The sequence below is a fragment of the Salmo salar genome, chromosome 02 (genome assembly GCF_965601325.2).
Source record: "Salmo salar chromosome 02, fSalSal1, whole genome shotgun sequence".
Classification (NCBI taxonomy): Eukaryota; Metazoa; Chordata; class Actinopteri; order Salmoniformes; family Salmonidae; genus Salmo; species Salmo salar.
Window position 1 is genome coordinate 87803492 of NC_138292.1, and position 21901 is coordinate 87825392.

Consider the following 21901-nt stretch of genomic DNA (forward strand, 5'->3'; position numbering starts at 1 on the left):
AGGTTCCTCGATGAACCCACCTTCTAACAAGTTCTTTGAAGAACCTTTTGGGGCTGTTTTTCATTGACCAAGAACCCTACGGTTCTTAGGGGATCTGAGAACAACTCCAGTTGAACCCTTCATTTTTAGAGTGTAGTCAGCTCTATTTACTCTCAGATTCAAACATGATGAATAGCATCAACGATCAAGTCAGCTGCTGCTGCTCCAATACAGTATGAGGTGAGACGGTGAACTGGGCAGTCAGCTGCTGCTGCTCCAATACAGTATGAGGTGAGATGGTGAACTGATGTTGAACTGGGCAGTCAGCTGCTGCTGCTGCTCCAATACAGTATGAGGTGAGACGGTGAACTGATGTTGAACTGGGCAGTCAGCTGCTGCTGCTCCAATACAGTATGAGGTGAGACGTTGAACTGGGCAGTCAGTCATTCATAATGTACTATGAGTTTATCAAATCAAATCAAATTTTACCTTACAGTGAAATGCTTAATTACAAGCCCATAACCAACAATGCAGTTTTAAAAAGTACAAATAAGAATAAGAAATAAAAGGAACAAGTAATTAAAGAGCAGAAGTTAAATAACAATAGCTAGACTATATACAGGGGGTACCGGTACAGTGTCAATGTGCGGGGGCACTGGTTAGTCGAGGTAATTGAGGTAATATGAACATGTAGGTAGAGTTATTAAAGTGACTATGCATAGAATACAGCCCCGTATTCCTTTTCCTGTAGTCCACAATCATCTCCTTTGTCTTGATCACTTTGAGGGAGAGGTTGTTATCCTTGCACGACACGGCCAGGTCTCTGACCTCCTCCCTATAGGCTGTCTTGTCGTTGTTGGTGATCAGGCCTACCACTGTTGTGGCATCGGCAAACTTAATGATGGTGTTGGAGTCGTGCCTGGCTGTGCAGTCATGAGTGAACAGGGAGTACAGGAGGGGGCTGAGCAAGCACCCCTGAGGGGCCCCTGTGTTGAGGATCAGCGTGGCGGATGTGTTGTTACCTACCCTGTTCCATACCTTGTTATCATATAGAAACATCATGGAATATTGTACATCATATTAGCATCAACATACATTATTGTTTCATTCAATTTCACATAATAAGGATATTTAATATTTTTAAGTTCAGAACCCATCACCTGCTATGTAAAAGAGACAGAAGAATGCACAATGGTCAATGCTATCCGGGATCCTTGGGACATCCCTACCCAAAACCCTGACCTTAACTATTTTAAATGTCAACTTTAATGGGCTAGGGACGTCCCAAGGATGTATCTCTACCTGAAAATAAATAATACTTTGAGTGTTTTATATAATATGACTAAATGTGTTTCTGTGTTGCAGGGGCAGTCAATAAATGGAACAGCAAGACCACAGAACATGACATAATCAGAGCTGTGGGAGACCACCTCAAGCCGCTGGTAGAGCCGGGGGTGGTATTTACCACTCCACCACGCCTTCAGCAGGCTGGAAAAGTGGGATTGATCTGTTTGATCCATTTGTTTGTTTCAGTTTTCAGTAGTTGAATCCATTGACATGCACTGGATTGGTTGAAAAATGATACTAAACTTACATACCATGCACTATTTGACATAGTATAAATTCAGTATATCTCCCACTGAGACCAAGAGTCTGTTGATTGGTCGGTCATGTTCAAATCAAATCAAGCTTTATTTACACAGCACATTTCAGACATGGATGCAACACAATGGCTTCACAGGAAAAAACGATTGAAAATTAACAAGTATTTACTACACAACATACATAAGAATAACAACTGAAAGAGTAATGAGCATTCTAAGGAAATGCCATTGATTAAAATATTAACAATTCATTGATGCATATATGATGCAATATCCAACCCAAAATATAAGCTTGTTTTACTCCATTGTTTGTTGTTATTTTCCCCAGCAAGAAAACCAGAAATGTCCCTTAAATAGAAAAGGGAACAAACAAAGAGTCACTGACAACAACCACAACTAAACAGGTGGGATTTTAGGAGGGGTTCTGATAGACACTATGGGGGTGTCCACTGAAAGTTGACTAGTAACAACAACTGGGACCTAAAAGACACCCACCATGAGACCCACTAAATCTGCCCAAGAAGAGGAAAACAAAAGAAAAACCCACACCAAACTTAAAGACAGGAAGCAAACCAAAAAGGTGGAGCAACTAAAGGTGTTGACTCTCCACATGTATCAAGACAACTGGAGCACTGGGCCAGACACTCTTAAATAGAACCTGGACCAGCTCAGGTGAAACACCTTCCCACTAACGAGATGGACAAGCCAGCACAGGTGTAACACATACTGACTAATAATGGAAAAACCAACGACTGTAACACCTTCCCCCTTAAGAAAACAAATATATACTATATTTTTGTTGGACAATTTGCTTACCACGAACAGAAAACAACTTCCATTTCACATTATAATCAACAATACTTCAGCTTCACTAATAAAAACATGGTGTCTACTGGCTGTCAACAATTGAAAAAAAAACATTTTTCCCCACTAGCTTGTAGAACTCTCGTCTTCCTAAAACTCATTAGCTTCTAGAACTCTTGTCCCCTTGGAACGAGCCCAAACAAAACGAATCTCCAAAACGGAAAAACGTGCGGTCAAAACAAATTGTGATCCATGGCAACTCACTGGCTAAACACAAAACTTTTTGACTGCCCACCCTTGAGACAATCAAGTTGTCCTTACCACAGACATGTCTTATTCAAGAGGAAACTCCTGCAATATCCGTAGTAACTTTCCACCTCACTGCGGAGCTTCTCTCTCTTTTCAGGGTTCACTAGATAGGCATGTTGTTGGATCTGGGCCCAGTCCCCAATGTCATGCTCTAGTACATTTGGGTTGGCACATCTGAGAATTAACCCTGATATTCTAAAAGCAGGGCAACAATGTCAATATAATTGTACCCAAAAAATTGTCAGTTGGTTGCAATAATAATAATCATTACTAAATGTTACATGAATTGGAAATATTAAATATTTGGTTGCATAGTCTTATTTTCAACAGCTTTTCAATGACATTTTGCTAGATGGGATAGCCTAAATGTTAAAACACAGTTTTAACGTGTACAAATCAATAACCAATATGTAGAAACAGTTTGGGATAAATTGAAAACGTAAACATAAATGTGCTATTTACATAAACATCTGCCACAATAATCATATTACTTGTATTTTTTTTAAACAAGCACCTTATAAACTGCAAAAGCACCAAAAACGCTGTTTTGACAAGTAGCAATAAATCACTGATATCTGTTAGGGGGGGAAATCAGGTTGTACGTGCTGTTGAAACTAACACAACTAAAAAAACACATGGAAATGGGAGATATATTTTACCTCACTGATTAGAGGACAACCTGCAGAAGAAAGTCAGCTACATTTTGGAGTGACGCATTTAAATGTAGGGGTCGCTAAACAAAGGAATGCAACACTTATTTGTCATCACTCATCGATATCACATTGAAATCAATTGTGCGAGAGGAGGGAGATGAGGTTGCACGTCCTGTTAAAACTAACAGCTCAAAAAACACACGGAATCTGGGAATAATGTGTACATCCCTGGTTAGAGGACAATTTGTAGAAAACAGCTAGATACATTTTGAAGTGTTGCATTTTGATTCAAGTGGGTCGCCAACGTGGTAAGTGTAACACAGCTCTTTTTGTGTTAGTCACTTTTTGTTAAATCACATAAATAGTACTCTTTCAATTCAGAGCCTGGATTTTCCCCCCTGAGGCTAATATCCATATCATGCTGAAATCAATTGAACGGGACAAACGTTTAGGGTTCTACATTGTGTCATCATTAAAATACTCCTACTACAATGTTTAAACATTCTACATTGTGACATTAATTAATTGATATCATGAAACAACTACTTCATGTATTTTCTGATGTTTAATCAGAGATCTTTTATCAGAGTATCTCTTCCCACATGCATCAAAGCCACAAGGTTATTCTCCTGTGTGTGTTCTCTGGTGAAGAGTTAGATAGCAAGATGTAGAAAAACTCTTCCCACAGTGATCACATCTGTAAGATTTCTCTCCTGTGTGTGTCCGCTGGTGTACTATCAGGTTGCTTAGCTGAGTAAAACTCTTCCCACATTGATCACAGCCATAAGGTTTCTCTCCAGTGTGTGTTCTCTGGTGTATCTTCAGATGGCAAGATGTAAAAAAAAAAACTTCCCACATTGAGTACAGCTATAGGGTTTCTCTCCTGTGTGTGTTCTCTGGTGACGAGTCAGACTGCTCGACTTAGTAAAATGCTTCCCACATTCATCACAGCTATACAATTTCTCTGGTGTGATATCAGGGTGCTTAGGTGAGTAAAACTCTTCCCACATTGATCATAGCTATAAGGTTTCTCTCCTGTGTGTATTCTTTGGTGTGATATCAGGTTGCTTAGCTGAGTGAAACTCTTCCCACATTGATTACAGCTATAAGATTTCTCTCCTGTGTGTGTTCTCTGGTGTATCTTCAGTTCGCCAGATTGAACAAAACTCTTCCCACATGAAGTACAGCTATAAGACTTCTCTCCTGTGTGTCTTCTCTGGTGTACCTTCAGATAGCTGGATGTAAAAAAAAACTTCCCACATTGAGTACAGCTATAGGGTTTCTCTCCTGTGTGTGTTCTCTGGTGAAGAGTCAGATTTCTCGACCTAGTAAAACTCTTCCCACATTCATCACAGCTATATGGTTTCTCTCCTGTGTGTGTTCTCTGGTGTGATATCAGACTGCTTAGCTGAGTAAAACTCTTCCCACATTGATCACAGCTATAAGATTTCTCTCCTGTGTGTATTCTTTGGTGTACAATAAGATGGCTAGATGTATCAAAACTCTTCCCGCATTGAGTACAGCAATAAGGTTTATCTGCTGTGTGGCTTCTCTGATGAATTTTAATGCCTGTTGATGAGGTGAATCTCTTCCCACAGTCAGAGCGGTGAATTATCTTGCCTGTGGGTCTCTGCTGGTGTTTCTTGAGGAGTTCTAATCTGGAGAGACTCTTCACTACCTTGTCAGCATCATGAGGTTGTTGAGGCTCCCCAGAGGATCCACAATAGTCACGTCTCTCTCCTGTGTGAACAACAAAGTCATACAGATGGGTAAAGGCCCACAACAGCAGAAATCCACTTTAAAAGGTGATGCCAACAGCGTAGCCATGATGTTGATGTTGTACAACAATTAACGTCTGTAATGATTATTTAACATTTGTTTTAAAATGAGCAACAATAGTCATATTTTGTCTTGTTGTCACATAAGTAGTAACATCTAAGATTGTATACCAGAAATAAGTTATTCATGTTGTTGAAACTCTAAGTAGTGTGCCAAACGATGTTTAGTCTCCAATATAGGCCCCTTTCTGTGTTTGCTAAAATTGTATGTAGTATATCTGCCTGGAGCAAAAATGGTGAGAAAAGACCTCCATTACCAGGTTGCTTATGAGAGCATTTCACACTACTTTGGATTATAATTGTGAGGCTCGTTTGAATGTCCTGCTTAAAATAATGTTTGTGTCATCATCGCAAATCAACCAACCGCTTTGTACTTAAACACTTCAACCAGTAAAATGCTCTTTGGCTTTTCCATCAGCCTGACAATGAGGGTTTGTACACTGTTTGCCAAATTGGCCCATAACTTCACCTAACAATAACATAGACCTACTGTAGGACCCATAACTTCATCTAACAACAAATATAGGAAAATAGCTCTGTGTGTTGTACAATAGCCTATCCATCAAGGAACAGTTCTCTACACATTATGAGCTAAGTATCTCTGTGTCCAAACAGACTAACGAGACCCTACTGTAAATCAAGCAGACAATAACATTGTAAACATCAATTTGTTAGGGATGTTGGATCCAACATGGAGCACGGCATAACTGTCTTTACCAGAGTAAAGAATGAAGAAGCACTTTGGTTGTTGTTGCATGTCGTGATGTTTGTGATTTGACTGGAATTCCGAAAATGATTTCCTGGATCAGCTGATGATAGTTGAACATGTGACTGTAACTAAACAGCTACAGTATTAAGAATTATGTGTAATTAGTGAAGAACTGCGTTAATGACAGTATCCATTTAAGTGTTGTCAATAAAGCTAAGATTTAAAAAAAAAAAAATGAAAAAAATAATTCACCTTTGTTTAACCAGGTAGGCAAGTAGTTCTCAACTGCAACCTCAACTGCAACCTGGCCAAGAAAGCCGTGCAACAAAAACAACATAGAGTTACACGTGGGATAAACAAACGTACAGTCATTAACATACTAGAAAAATCTATATACAGTGTGTGCAAATGGAGTACGGAGGTAAGGCAATAAATAGGCCATAGTAGCGAAGTAATTACAATTTAACAAATTAACACTGGAGTGATAGATGTGCAGATGATGATGTGCAAGTAGAAATACTGGGGTGCAAAAGAGCAAAAAAGTAAATAAAAACATTGGGATGAGGTAGGCAATTGGATGGGCTATTTACAGACGGGCGATCGGTAATCTGCTCAGATAGCTGATGCTTAAAGTTAGTGTCTCCAACTTCAGCGATTTTTGCAATTCATTCCAGTCACTGGCAGCAGAGATCTGGAAGGAAATGCGGCCAAAGTAGGTGTTGGCTTTGGGGACGACCAGTGAGATATACCTCCTGGAGCGCGTGCTATGGGTGGGTGTTGCTATGGTGACCAGTGAGCTGAGTGAAGGCGGCCTAGCAAAGACTTGTAGATGACCTGGAGCCAGTGGGTTTGGAGACAAATATTTGGTGACAAAACAGATGGCACTGTGATAGACTGCATCCAGTTTGCTGAGTAGAGTGTTGGAGGCTATTTTGAAAATGACATCGCCAAAGTCAAGGATCGGTAGGATAGTCAGTTTTACGAGGGTATGTTTGGCAGCGTGAGTGAAGGAGGCTTTGTTGCGAAATAGGAAGGCAGGGCAGGATGGATATAGATCTGTAACAGTTTGGGTCTAGAGTGCCACCCCCTTTGAAGAGGGTGATGACCACGGAAGCGTTCCAATCTTTAGGAATCTCGGACGATACAAAAGAGAGGTTGAACAGACTAGTAATAGGGGTTGCCACAATGGCGGTGGATCATTTTAGAAAGAGAGGGTCCAGATTGTCTAGCCCAGCTGATTTGTACGGGTCCAGATTTTGCAACTCGTTCAGAACATCAGCTATCTGGATTTGGGTGAAGGAGGAGCTGGGGAGGCTTGGGCAAGTAGCTGTGGGGGGTGGAGACCTGTTGGCCGGGGTTGGGGTAGCCAGGAGGAAAGCATGTCCAGCTGTAGAGAAATGCTTATTGAAATTCTCCATTATTGTGGAGTTATCGGTGGTGACAGTGTTTCCTAGCCTCAGTGCAGTGGGCAGCTGGGATGAGGTGCTCTTAGTCTCCATGGACTTTACAGTGTCCCAAAACTTTTTGGAGTTAGAGCTACGGGATGCAAATTTCTGTTTGAAAAAGCTAGACTTTGCTTTCCTAACTGTGTTGGTTCCTGACTTCTCTGAAAAGTTGCATATCGCGGAGACGATTCGATGTTTTTGTGCTGGTCGAGGGTAGTCAGGTCTGGAGTGAACCAAGGGCTATATCTGTTCTTAGTTCTACGTTTTTTGAAAGGGGAATGCTTATTTAAGGTGGTGAGGAAATTACAATTAAAGAACAACCAGGCAACCCCTACTAACGTGATGAGGTCAATATCCTTCCAGGAGACCTGGGCCAGGTCGATTAGAAAGGCCTGCTTGCAGAAGTGTTTTAGGGAGTGTTTGACAGTAATTAGGGGTGGTCGTTTGACCGCGGACCCATAACGGATGCAGGCAATGAGGCAGTGATCGCTGAGATCCTGATTGAAAACAGCAGAGGTGTATTTGGAGGGCACGTTGGTCAGGATAATTTCTATGAGGGTGCCCATGTTTACAGATTTAGGGGTTGAATTTGGTGGTTTCCTTGATAATTTGTGTGAGATTGAGGGCATCTAGCTTGGATTGTAGGACGGCCGGGGTGTTAACCTCACTACGGTAGGGGGCACTATTTTCACCTCCGGATGAAAAGCGTGCCCAAAGTAAACATGGTAGATTTGGATAGAAAACACTCTAAAGTTTCCAAAACTGTTAAAATAATGATTGTGAGTATAACAGAACTGATATGACACGCGAAAACCTGAGAAAAATCCATCCAGGAAGTGGGATTTTTTTTTTTTTTTAGTTTTCCCATTGACTGCCTATACAGATTCCATTGACTTAGGACTCAAATTGCACTTCCTATGGCTTCCACTAGATATCAACAGTCTTTAGAAATTGTTTCAGGCTTGTATTCTCAAAAATGAGTGTAAGACCACTCTGAATGTGTGGACCATTCAGTGTCCCAGAGATTTCTTTCATGCGCGAGACCGAGAGTGCGCCTTTCTTGTTTACCTTTTATATTGACGACGTTATTGTCCGGTTGAAATGTTATCTATTATTCAGGCTAAAAACAACCTGAGGATTGATTATAAACATAGTTTGACATGTTTCTACAAACTTTACTGATACTTTTCGGATTTTTCGCCTGGCTGTTGTGAAAGCCTTTGCGCTTGTGGATTACTGAACAAAAAGACTGAACAAAACGGAGGTTTTTGGATATAAAGAGAGACTTTATCGAACAAAACGAAAATTTGTTGAGTAAATGGGAGTCTTGTGAGTGCAACAATATGAAGATCATCAAAAGTAAGTGATTAATTTTATCGCTATTTCTGACTTGTGTAACTCCTCTACTTGGCTGGTAACTGTTTGTAATGATTTGTCTGCTGGGCGCTGTTCTCAGATAATCGCAAGGTATGCTTTTGCCGTAAAGCCTTTTTGAAATCTGACAGCGTGGTTGGATTAACAAGAAGTTCATCTTTAAACCGATGTATAACACTTGTATGTTTATGAATTTTTATAATGAGTATTTCTGTTTTTGAATTTGGCGCTCTGCAATTTCACTGGACGTTGGCCATGTGGGACGGTAGCGTCCCACACCCCCTAGAGAGGTTAAGCATATCCCAGTTTACGTCACCTAACAGAACAAACTCTGAAGATAGATGGGGGGGCAATCAATTCACATATGGTGTCCAGGGCACTGCTGGGAGCTGAGGGGGGTCTGTAACAGGCGGCGACAGTGAGAGACTTATTTCTGGAGAGATTCATTTTTAAAATTATAAGCTCGAACTGTTTGGGTATAGACCTGGAAAGTATGATAGCCTGCAAAGTTCTCTCTCTGCAGTAGATTGCAACGCCTCCCCCTTTGGCAGTTCTATCTTGACGGAAAATGTTGTAGATGGGGATGGAAATTTCCGAATTTTTGGTGGCCTTCCAAAGCCAGGATTCAGACACGGCAAGGACATCATGGTTGGCGGAGTGTGCTAAAGCAGTGAGTAAAACAAACTTAGGGAGGAGGCTTCTAATGTTAACATGCATAAAACCAAGGCTTTTACGGTTACAGAAGTCAACAATTGAGAGAGCCTGGGGACACACAGGGCCTGGGTTAACCTCTACATCACCCGAGGAACAGAGTAGGATGAGGGTACGGCTAAAGGCTATCAGAACTGGTGCGTTGTGAACAGAGAATAAAAGGAGCAGATTTCTGGGCGTGGTAGGATAGATTCAAGGCATAATGTACAGACAGGGTTTGGTAGGGTGCGGGTACAGTGGAGGTAAACCTAGGCATTGAGTGACGATAAGAGAGGTTGCATCTCTGGAGGCACCAGTTATGCTAGGTGAGGTCACCGCATGTGTGGGAGGTGGGACAAAAGAGCTCTCTGAGGCATGTTGAGTGGGACTAGGGGCTCCGCAGTAAAATAAATCAATGATAACTACCCTAAACAACAGTATACAAGGCATACTGACATTAGAGAGACATAAAGCGAGGCAAAAAGCAATCACAGGTGTTGATTGGGAGAGCTAGCTAAGACAACAACAGGTAAGACAACAACAGTTAATCAGCTAAGACAACAACAACAGGCAAAATGGCAATGAATGGGCAGAGAGGGTCAGTTAACTACACACAGGGCCTGAGTTCGAGGCTGGGGCCGACAGATAAACAAAATGGAGTACAGTGATTAATGAACAGTCCAGCAGGCATCAGCTATGTAGCCAAGTGATCATAGGGTCCAGTGAACAGCAATATATGAACCAGGGAAGCTGTTAGGTAGTCATTACTACGCTAGCCGGGAAATGCGCCTGGCTCGAGGCTAACTGGTGTTAGCTTCGGGACAAGGGCATTAGCCACTATAGCCAATCTGGAGCAAAGGTCCAGAGTTTACGGCAGGAATCCGGTGATGTAGTGGCTTCTAGTCGTCTTAGTGAAGAGTCTGGGAGGCATCAGCTGTGTAGCCGAGTGATCATAGGGTCCACTGAGCAGGCAGGGAGATGGGCCTGGCTCAAGGCTAGCTTCGAGGGCTAGCTAAGATTATCTGGTGTAATGGTCCAGAGCTTACGGCAGGAATATGGTGATGTAGTGGAGAAAAACAGTCCGTTGAGATCGCGCTGTGCAGACTGGCAGGTATTATCCAGGCTACAAGCGGCTGGTGTCTGAGCTAAAAAGGTAAAGGCCGCTAGCAGTGGCTAACAATGACTAAATAGCTAGTAGCTAATTAGCTCCTGATGGCTAGCTGCTGATGGAGGTTCTAGCTATAAGGTCTAAAAGATAGCAGATCGGTATCACATTGGGTGAGGCGGGTTGCTGGAAGGTATATTTAATTTAAAAATGGAAAAAGAGATTGAAATATAGTGCAATATAAACAAAAAAGACGAAAAAAACAACATTTACAACAAACACGTCTTACTGCTACGCCATCTTGGATTACAAGATGACTCTCAGTTAAAAAACATTGGATTTAGCAAACTCTGAAATTATTTGTATTTCTGTGCCCACGAAAACTGTTTTCCCAGCGTAACATAAGGAGCCACTAAATTATACGTAGTTCGAGTGTATTTCAGAATACCAAAAACTGTCCGACAGCAAGATCCAGTATTTAAGTTGAAGTTCATCATATGACAAGCGTAACGTTATGACTATAACTACTGTTCCCTGAAGGAGGGAAACTAGGTACAACATACTATTAAATCCACATGTTATGACTATAACGACTGTTCCCTGAAGGAGGGAAACTAGGTACAACATACTATTAAATCCACATGTTATGACTATAACTACTGTTCCCTGAAGGAGGGAAACTAGGTACAACATACTATTAACCTGTTGGGGATAGGGGGCAGTATTTGCACGGCCGGATAAAAAACGTACCCGATTTAATCTGGTTACTACTCCTGCCCAGTAACTAGAATATGCATATAATTGTTTGATTTGGATAGAAAACACCCTAAAGTTTCTAAAACGGTTTGAATGGTGTCTGTGAGTATAACAGAACTCATATGGCAGGCCAAAACCTGAGAAGATTCCAAACAGGAAGCGCCCTCTCTGACCATTTCTTGGCCTTCTTTGTCATCTCTATCCAAAACAAAGGATCTCTGGTAACGTGACATTTTCTAAGGCTCCCATAGGCTCTCAGAAGGCGCCAGAACGTTGAATGATGACTTTGCAGCCCATGGCTGAAAAACAGTAGCGCATTTGGTAAGTGGTCAATCTGAGAACAATGAGACGTGCGCATGTGTGCACGTGAAGAGTCCATTTTACTTTCTCAGTCTTTGAACGAAAACAACGACTCCCGGTCGGAATATTATCGCTATTTTACGAGAAAAATCGCATAAAAATGTATTTTAAACAGCGTTTGACATGCTTCGAAGTACGGTAATGGAATATTTTGAAATTTTTTGTCACGAAACGCGCTGGGCGCGTCACCCTTCGGATAGTGTCTTGAACGCACGAACAAAACGCCGCTATTTGGATATAACTATGGACTATTTGGAACCAAACCAACATTTGTTGTTTAAGTAGAAGTCCTGGGAGTGCATTCTGACGAAGAACAGCAAAGGTAATCCAATTTTTCTTATAGTAAATCTGAGTTTGGTGAGTACCAAACTTGGTGGGTGTCAAAATAGCTAGCCTGTGATGGCCGGGCTATCTACTCAGAATATTGCAAAATGTGCTTTCACCGAAAAGCTAGTTTAAAAATCGGACACCGCGATTGCATAAAGGAGTTCTGTATCTATAATTCTTAAAATAATTGTTATGTTTTTTGTGAACGTTTATCGTGAGTAATTTAGTAAATTCACCGGAAGTGTTCGGTGGGAATGCTAGTCACATGCTAGTCACATGCTAATGTAAAAAGCTGGTTTTTGATATAAATATGAACTTGATTGAACAAAACATGCATGTATTGTATAACATAATGTCCTAGGAGTGTCATCTGATGAAGATCATCAAAGGTTAGTGCTGCATTTAGCTGTGGTTTGGGTTTATGGGACATTATATGCTAGCTTGAAAAATGGGTGTCTGATTATTTCTGGCTGGGTACTCTGCTGACATAATCTAATGTTTTGCTTTCGTTGTAAAGCCTTTTTGAAATCGGACAGTGTGGTTAGATTAACCAGAGTATTGTCTTTAAAATGGTGTAAAATAGTCATATGTTTGAGAAATTGAAGTAATAGCATTTCTAAGGTATTTGAATATCACGCCACGGGATTCCACTGGCTGTTGACTAGGGTGGGACGCTAACGTCCCACCTAGCCCAGAGAGGTTAAATCCGCGCCTTGCTGGAAGCCCTGCCTTCTACAGGTGATGAGCGTGAGGCTTGGATTTATTCCTTAAATTTAAAACCGCTCTTCACCGACCCAGGAAGGGGTGGGGCCAAACAGGTGTTGTACCTCGTTTCCCTCCTTCAGGGAACACTAATTATAGTGTTAGGTTCTAATTTTTCTGAGTAAATAACTCACGGACACTAGAGAAGCTTAATTAACCAAGTTTAATTCTTCCCAAAGGGTCGCTACAGCTGTAATTCAGACAAAAACATGTTCTCACCATCACAAGTATATACACTAGAGGTCGACCAATTATGATTTTCTCAACGCCGATACCGATTATTGGAGGACCAAAAAAAACGATAACGATTAATCGGACGATTTCTTTCTTTATTTGCAATAATGACAATTCCAACAATACTGAATGAACACTTATTTTAACTTAATATAAATACTATCAATTTAGCCTCAAATAAATAATGAAACATGTTCAAGTTGGTTTAAATAATGCAAAAAGAAAGTGTTGGAGAAGAAAGTAAAAGTGCAATATGTTTAAGTTCCTTGCTCAGAACATGAGAACATATGAAAGCTGGTGGTTCCTTTTAACATGAGTCTTCAATATTCCCAGGTAATAAGTTTTAGGTTAGTTATTATAGGAATTATAGGACTATTTCTCTCTATACTATTTGTATTTCATATACCTTTGACTATTGGATGTTCTTATAGGCACTTTAGTATTGCCAGTTTAACAGTATGGCTTCCGTCCCTCTCCTCGCTCCTACCTGGGCTGGAACCAGGAGCACATCGACAACAGCCACCCTCGAAGCAGCGTTACCCATGTAGAGCAAGGGGAACAACTACTCCAAGTCTCAGAGCGAGTGACGTTTGAAACGCTATTAGCGCGCACCCGGCTAACTAGCTAGCCATTTCACATTGGTTACACCAGCCTAATCTTGGGAGTTGATAGACTTGAAGTCATAAACAGCGCAATGCTTGAAGAATTGCGAAAAGCTGCTGGCAAAATAAACAAAAGTGCTGTTTGACTGAATGCCTACGAGCCTGCTGGTGCCTACCACCGCTCAGTCAGACTGCTCTATCAAATATCAAATCATAGACTTAATTATAATATAATAAACACAGAAATACGAGCCTTAGGTCATTAATATGGTCGAATCCAGAAACTATCATCTCGAAAACAAAACATTTATTTTTTCTGTGAAATACGGAACCGTTCTGTATTTTATCTAACGGGTGGCATCCCTAAGTCTAAATATTCCTGTTACATTGCACAACCTTCAATATTATGTCATAATCACGTAAAATTCTGGCAATTAGTTCGCAACGAGCCAGGCGGCCCAAACTGTTGCATACACCCTGACTCTGCATGCAATGAACGCAAGAGAAGTGACACAATTTCACCTGGTTAATATTGCCTGCTAACCTGGATTTCTTTTAGCTAAATATGCAGGTTTAAAAATATATACTTCTGTGTATTGATTTTAAGAAAGGCATTGATGTTTATGGTTAGGTACAGTCATGCAACGATTGTGCTTTTTTCGCAAATGCGCTTTTGTTAAATCATCCCCCGTTTGGCGAAGTTGGCTGTCTTTGTTAGGAAGAAATAGTCTTCACACAGTTCGTAACGAGTCAGGCGGCCCAAACTGCTGCATATACCCTGACTCTGTTGCAGAGGTGACACATTTTCCCTAGTTAAAAGAAATTCATGTTAGCAGGCAATATTAACTAAATATGCAAGTTTAAAAATATATACTTGTGTATTGATTTTAAGAAAGACATTGATGTTTATGGTTAGGTACACGTTGGAGCAACGACAGTCCTTTTTCGCAAAAGCGCACCGCATCGATTATATGCAACGCAGGACAGGCTAGATAAACTAGTAATATCATCAACCATGTGTAGTTAACTAGTGATTATGATTGATTGATTGTTTTTTATAAGATAAGTTTAATGCTAGCTAGCAACTTACCTTGGCTTCTTACTGCATTCACATAACAGGCAGGCTCCTTGTGGAGTGCAATGTAAAGCAGGTGGTTAGAGCGTTGGACTAGTTAACCGTAAGGTTGCAAGATTGAATCCCCGAGCTGACAAGGTAAAAATCTGTCGTTCTGCCACTGAACAAGGCAGTTAACCCACCGTTCCTAGGCCGTCATTGAAAATAAGAATCTGTTCTTAACTGACTTGCCTAGTTAAAAAAATATGATATATATTACAGACCTCTACATGCTTTGTAAGTAGGAAAACCTGCAAAATCGGCAGTGTATCAAATACTTGTTCTCCCAACTGTATATAAAAATACAAAAATTAATTACAAAACAATTACAAAAATTTGCCAAATTTGGCCAAGAATACCGATTACCGATTGTTATGAAAACTTGAAATCGGCCCTAATTAAATCGGCCATTCCGATTAATCGGTCGACCTCTATTCTGGAGAGATACATTTTTTAAATTAGAAGCTCGAACTGTTTGGGCTTAGACCTGGAACGTATGATAGAACTTATCTCTGCAGTAGATTGCAACTCCTCCCCCTTTGGCAGTTCTATCTTGTCTGATTCAGACACGGCAAGGACATCAAGGTTGGCGGAGTGTGCTAAAGCAGTGAGTCAAACAAACTTCGGGAGGAGGCTTCTGATGTTAACATGCATGAAACCAAGGCTTTTACGGTTACAGAAATAAACAAATGAGAGCGCCTACATCCCCCGAGGGACAGAGGAGTAGGATGAGGGTACGGCTAAAAGCTTTCAGAACTGGTCGGCTCCCTCCAGTCAGGTTATGTTGATGACTGGCTCACTGTAGTCATTTGTGTGTCTTAATTATTTAATCAAACAACGTGCTTAACCTGTCTGGGCCAGTGGTACGCTTGCGTCCCACCCTAATCAACAGCCAGTGGAATCGCGTCGCGCTAAATGCAAAACCTCATAAATGCTATAACTTCAATTTCTCAAACATATGACTATTTTACACCGTTTTATAGATACACCTCTCCTGAATCGAACCACGTTGTCCGATTTCAAAAAGGCTTTACAGCAAAAGCAAAACATTAGATTATGTCAGCAGAGTACCCAGCCAGAAATAATCACACACCCATTTTCAAAGCAACTAGCATGCATCACAAATACCCAAAACACAGCTAAATGCAGCACTAACCTTTGACAACCTTCATCAGATGACAGTCCTAGGACATTATGTTACACAACACATGCATTTTTTGTTCGATAAAGTTCATATTTATATATAAAAACAGCATTTTACATCGGCGCATGACGTTCAGAAAATCTTTTCCCTCAAATGCTTCCGGTGAATTAGCGCTACAATTTACAAAAGTACTATTTGAAAACATTGTTAAAATGTAATATTGTCATTCAAAGACTTATAGATTAACATGTCTTGAATGCCATCGCTTTGCCAGATTGAAAAATAACTTTACTGGGAAATCACACTTTGCAATAAATGACGTGGTATGCCCAGAAGAAAAGTCTAGGCTATAAATGTTGGAGCCATCTTGGAACGATCAACCATCAAACATACTATTGTAAATAATCCCTTACCTTTGATTATCTTTATCAGAAGGCACTTCTAGGAATCCCAGGTCCATAACAAATGTAGTTTTGTTCCAAAAAGTTAATAATTTATGTCCCAATAGTGTTAGCGCGCTCCGAAGGCTAATGAAAATGTACCGTGTGCGTCTGACTTGTCGTCAGGAATGAGCAAAAAATATATATTTAAGTTCGTTCAAACATGTCAAACGTTGTATAACATAAATCTTTAGGGGCTTTTTCAACCAGGGCTTAAATAATATTCCATTGGGACGGTTGCATTGTTTTTCAAAACGTTTCGAAAAGGGAGAGTAGCCATGGGCGCCGACGTCACAATGGTAATGGCCCATCCCCTGTGACCAATATCAACAGCCTCTCTTTGGGTCAGTTACTACCATAGAAGACTCAAACCACTTTGTAAAGACTGGGGGAAGCCACATCTAGTGGAAGCCATATGAAGTGCTAAATGATTCACAAGCCCCTGTGTGTTTCAATGGCAAATGTTTGAAGTGATATCCACACATCAGATTTCAGTTTCCTGTCAGGATTTGTCTCAGGGTTTTGACTGCCATATGAGTTCTGTTATACTCACAGACACCATTCAAACAGTTTTAGAAACTTTAGGGTGTTTTCTATCCAAATCAAACAATTATATGCATATTCTAGTTACTGGGAGGGAGTAGTAACCAGATTAAATCGGGTACGTTTTTTATCCGGCCGTGCAAATACTGCCCCCTATCCCTAACAGGTTTTAAAGCATCAGAAAAGTTCAGTACATATAGATTTTATAAAAACACATGGGGTGATTGGTAGAAAGAACAGATGACTCTTGGTATGTATTTTAGTTGGGGACAGCATTAGAACATGATTTTGGGGCTCCCGAGTGGTGCAGCGGTCACTGCATCTCAGTGCTTGAGGCGTCACTAAAGACAACCTGGTTCAAATCCAGGCTGTATCACAACCGGCTGTGATTGGGAGTCCCATAGGGCAGCGCACAATTGGCCCAGCGTCGTCCGGAGTAGGCAGTCATTGTAAATAAGAAATTGTTCTTAACTGACTTGCCTTGTTAAATAAAGGTTACATTTAAATAAATAAGTGTTTTATGACGAACCATTTTTTACAAATCCGTCAAGGCACCAACTTTGAGAAGGGTTTAAAACGGGGATAGGAGGCAGAATGAAACAATGTATTATACTTGTTAGGAAGAAATAGTATTCACACAGTTCGCAACGAGCCAAAACAATAATTATGACATCATGGATGAATTCTAGAATATACTATATAGCCTAGAAACCTGGTTAAACTGTCATTATGACATCATGGATGAATTCTAGAATATACTATATAGCCTAGAAACCTGGTTAAACTACCATTATGACATCATGGATGAATTCTAGAATATACTATATAGCCTAGAAACCTGGTTAAACGCTCATTATGACATCATGGATGGCCAGCCATTGTATTCATAGTGTAGTGAATTCAGGGGGTAGTCCTGAGCTGGACTCAGGTCCAGCGATTGTCAAGCCAACACCTTATAACTGTTATACCAAGATGTCTGAACTTATTAACGAGGTCGCTAGGTGTTGGGTTAAGGTTGCTACAATAGCTTTCTCTATGAATTTGAGAGTGGTTACACTTCTCCAGCCCCCATCCCTCAGCTGTTTACCAAACCAAGCCTCAGGGCAGCCATTTTGTTGCTGTTTAAAAAACCCACACAACCCAGCAATCTGCAGTTCAAACAATACCAAATCTGCCATTCCACCACTGTTTTGGTAATAAGATGATGGGGTTGGAGAAATGTAATTACTTCCAAAATTCATAGACATGGATGCAAGGACTGACCATCCATGATATCAACATGATAGTTTTAACCATGTTGAGGCTATACAGTGTTGATTTACATTGTTTCTAGACATTGTTGAACACAGTTGAACTAAGCTCATGAAGCATGTGTTATATTCTTCAAGAGTCAATGGCTATAAATAAATAATTTAAAAGTCACAATATGGATGTAACAATTGCAGATTTCCGCTTTAACACCAAACATCAGTTCAACAACTGCCGAGTTTGTGCCTCTGTATTTAAGACAGTACTTACTAGTGTTAATCAGGGAACGGTTTCTCAAAACCATCTTACGGCTAAGTTCATCGTTAGAATCATTGGACGCCTTAAGATGCCTTTGGGAAACCGGGCCCATGTATCCAGTTTCCTCCTCTTCTTCCTCCTCCTTTATCGATTTAGGAGTCATCTCCCCCTCCTCCTCTTTCACTCCATAAAATGCATCCTTCTCTTGCTCTTCCTCCTCTCCTTTTACTGTAACATCCTCCTCCTCTTTCACTCTGAACGTGTCTTCCTCTTCTTCTTTCACAGTAACGGCCTCACCCTCTACTTCTTGTTTTACTGTGATATCCTCCTCTTCCTCCATCCAGCAGATATCCTCTTCTTCAGCAGGAGGAGAGTAGTTTTGTGAGATCATGGGCGGGGATGTTAGCTAGCTAGGCTAATGCTAACTTAATCAGCCCGCTAGCTGACTAACAACAACAACACAGTAAATATGAAATTAAATCGGATAACTAACTAGACGACAGAAAAGGCTTTAAAACAAAGTGGCTAATATACACTAAAGCGTCTAAAGAGCTTTATTGGTTCAGCTATTTAAGCTAGCAAGCAACCGAGGAGACTGACGAACTGTTGCTGCTGTTGAAAGAAGCGTTCCGTCCACTACATTACACGTCACACCAACAGCATTACCATAAATTCCCACACCGCCATCTGTTGACTGGAGTGGGTAACGCAGTTGAGTAAAATGTTTATTTAATTTTCAGACAACAAGTTAAAGTGTAGGAAGCATGAGTTTTTACTCACCAGTGTAACAACACAGTGTGGCTAAAGGGTAGGAATCATTGACGTCGCAAGCCCTAAAATATTAATTAGCCCCCCCCCCCCCTAAATAAATCAATATCAGTCAATATATTTTTTCGGTGATTTCTTTTTTTGGTCAACCGTTCCATCGCATCTTAAACTTCTTACCGGGCCGGTACTAGGACCGGGGAGGCTGCTGCTGCACTAGTGACTGTTAGACTTTCTTCAGCAAAGATGGCGGACAGAAATACTAGGATGGAAGCAAATGTAAGGGATTATAACATCATAACGAATCATGCAAAAACATGCACAGTTGACAGGAATGTTAGTTAATGTATAGACAAACGATTATGTTTTATTTTATCGTAAAGTTAATTTATGAAAATTGCGATTTAGCCAGCTAGCTGACTAGCTAACATTAGCCAGCTAGCTGAGTAGCTTTATGGGTGTTGTGACATGAGTATGAAATTGTACTTCTGGTTGTTTTAGGGACTCCTGAAACAACCAGCAAACCAGGCTGTCGTTTGGTGAAACAGTGGATGTATAGAATCTAGCTAGCTGAAGAATTTACTCCAAATTGAATGTACAATTGTGTAAGCTTGCCTTGCTGATATTTGCCATGCAGATAGATTAAATAACGTAGCTAGCTATGTTCTTGCTTATTGTGCAGTGGATGATTAAAATACCTGTATGCCTATGGATGTGTAGCTAGCTATCTAGCCGATCTGTGTATGGACCCAAACGTTTGGTATACATATTAGTTCAGAACCTAGCTATGAACCTCAGCTATCATAGCCAGTTGTATCAACTTCAAAACAGCCTGAATGACATTAATGAAGCCTATGGATTGAGTAGAATATAATATCATGTTGTGCCAAGGATGTAAGTCGTATATACATGTAGTTATTACCATGCATGAGATCCCCACATTGTAGCCTGTACATTTTAATATATTCACTGATCATGTACTCTACCTTGGCAAATAAAGGTGCAGTTTAGGTATGAATGTCTTTGAGATTATTTTTCAGTCATATCCAATACCAGGAGTATTAAATTCCAGTCTTTGAATGACGCTGTGTCTGCATGTATGTATTACATTTATACACTTCAACAGTGTTTACCAATCTTGGTCCTGGGACATCAATGGTTACACATTGTAACTAATAGACTAGAAACAGGATTTAACTAGTTAATTCATATATACAGAAATATAATGTTAAAAAACAGAACACTACACTTCCTATGCATCATGTAAATACTCTAACACTGGTTCATCTCAACATCTAATGCCGTTCATCTGCATTGATCTGGTAAACACAGGATAGGTGGAGTATTTCATCACATTACACTTCATTTCAACCAGTAGAGAATGTGAAACGCTTTAGTGAAAAGCTCATTATCCAAGTGTTATAAATACAAGTTTCAATCTGTACTTCAATGCACATCTGTTGTGCATTATAAAAACAGAGGAAGAAAGAGGAGGTGGTGAGAGATGTGTAAAATACATAAAGGGAAAGAGGTAAGCACATAGGAGCAGGGAATGCAGCACATGATTAATGAATCACAGTGCTACATAAATATTCTCTCAGTTCATCACAATTACATAAGTCTCATGTCGGCCCAAAGGTTCTTAAAAGCGGGTGAGGTGGCGATGATGGGACTGGGGGTTGGCATCCTCTCACATCAAAACATACCTGCAGACGAGAGACAGATGGAGAGAGAGAACATGTTTAAGCCTTGTGTTTTTAGTTTTTATTCTGACATTGTTAGTCATCAATCAGGAGATGAAATGCAAAACTGACCATGGATCATTAACTCTGGGACTACTGCATCTCTGTCTGTATTTCAATGTAAAGCATCTCTTGAATAATACTTCCTGTATAATATAAACTGACCTGGGATCATTAACTCTGGGACTACTGCATCTCTGTCTGTATTTCAATGTAAAGCATCTCTTGAATAATACTTCCGGTATAATATAAACTGACCTTGGATCATTAACTCTGGGACTACTGCATCTCTATCTGTATTTCAATGTAAAGCATCTCTTGAATAATACTTCCTGTTGACCTGACCAAGTGACCTCTCACCTCTGATCATGCTGTGCCCTCTATGTAGCCAGTTCAGATGTAGGAGGGGTTCACCGACACAGCTGATATAACCTAGAGCATTTAGGGAGAAGGGAAGAGAGGGATGAAGTGAAGGAGAGACTGTTATTGAGAAAATAAGGTAGTTAAAGCGACAGTGTTGAACAGGAATCTGTGTGGCCTCACCTGGTGTCCACACCACACTAAGTGGCTGCAGAGTACTTTATGCTGAAAAACATGAACGGACACACAATATAGCGTAGTTATAGAAATAATGAAGTGTCTTACTATTCTCCATGGTTGGCCCTCTTGCCTATTCTTTGAAGGTGGAAGGAGCCACAGTTATACACCTGAGCATGTTTACTGCACAACACAATCCATCAATCAGATTGATACATGAGTGTGTACGTGTGGGTTATAGGGTGTCTAATTGTTCTACATTTTTTCAATATGGGTGATTTAAAATAGCCTGTTTTGTTTTTGTACAGACATCACACCCTTACCTAAATAGCACCCTCACCTGAGAAGTAGAAATCAAAGGGAGAGAAACTGTGAATTGAATAACTGCAGTTGACATATACTCTTATTGCAATGTGAATGGCTCTTAAAAGAGCCTTTGGTTGTGCATAGTGTAGTCTATGGTGTTGTCAGGGAACAGCACCCTCTTAGAAGAAGTAGGAGGTGAAGATCTCCTGCACACGGATTGCCTCTCTTGCTGCGTTGTTGGACCCCATCCTTG

The 21901-nt window shown here is 40.5% G+C and overlaps 1 long non-coding RNA gene across 1 annotated transcript; it reads right to left on the minus strand.

Moving 5' to 3' along the window:
• Nucleotides 1–1647: 1647 nt before the first annotated feature.
• On the minus strand, nt 1648–18939 carry LOC145863019 (uncharacterized). Its single transcript, XR_014382353.1, has 3 exons — nt 18311–18939; nt 6149–6200; nt 1648–5089 (listed from the first exon to the last, which is right to left on the minus strand). It is a non-coding gene; the product is annotated as an uncharacterized LOC145863019 (long non-coding RNA).
• Between the last annotated feature and the right edge of the window lie 2962 nt (nt 18940–21901).